We start from the raw sequence: 1063 nt of genomic DNA on the forward strand, positions 1-1063 counted from the left end.
TTTCCAAACAAAGACAATTTGATTGATTCGTAATGTGTGCGTCCTCGTCTCGGCAGAGACTGCATCGCAGTAAGCCATGTCCGAATGATGTTGTTCTTGTTTCACCGTCATCGCCATCTAGATCCGGGATGCCGGTCACGTAGCCCCTTAACTTGGTCCAGAAGGCGGATTTTGCAGCGTGTACTTCTGGCCCTGGGAGAACGTAATCCACGTCAGTCTTTTCAGTACAAATCCGCCTTCCACCTTCACTTTCTTGTAGCTCCTTTAAGCTTAACTCCATGCTGAATCCGGAAATCCCTTCCACCGGCTACTGCGATTTGAGTTATTCAGCACACACCGGGACACTGCGGACTGCTCCGTTTGCAAATGTTTGCTACGATGTCCAGAATGTGCATGCAAGGTTTAGGCCTTCAGCCATGGACTGCTGCGATTGCTTATGCATATTTCTAGGGTAAAGGACTTTTGAATTGAAGAACTTGGAGCAGATTTGCAACGATCCAGGATTTCGATTTGTTATGAAACGGAAGGGGATATTTGGTTTAAAAAGTTAATCTGAAATTTAAGGAGAATCTTCACCACGAAACCATAAGTTGAGAAAAATTCTAAATATGTTATGACATTCCGAACAGTGTTGCCAATATTTTAAAAGCAAAAAGTTGTAAAATCGATTTCATTTGAGTATCCTCCTCCTCCCCTTTCCCATCATGGCGCACTTGGATCGACTCTAAAGCTTAATTAAGCGACCAGTTTGGGCTAAATTGACGCAACCCCCTAAATAGATACAACTTTGTTCCCAACTTCTCTTTTCCACAGTCACAAAATATGGTGTCGATGTTGTTCGTTTCAATTTCGATTAAAATCGATGTTGGTATTTTTCATTCCCAATCTTGATTTTTTCCCCCGATCATTTGTGACGTGACACATTTCGTTAAGGGGAATCGGGTCCACGTGCAACTGAATTGCAGCTTTTCGGACGAAACACAAATTCAATTTTAGCAAATTGATTGTGAAATTGCGAAGTTGGGAATGCCATCACCGTTTTCGGGTCGCTTCGTTCCTCCAA

Source organism: Culex pipiens, chromosome 1 (assembly GCF_016801865.2).
Source record: "Culex pipiens pallens isolate TS chromosome 1, TS_CPP_V2, whole genome shotgun sequence".
Taxonomy (NCBI): Eukaryota; Metazoa; Arthropoda; class Insecta; order Diptera; family Culicidae; genus Culex; species Culex pipiens.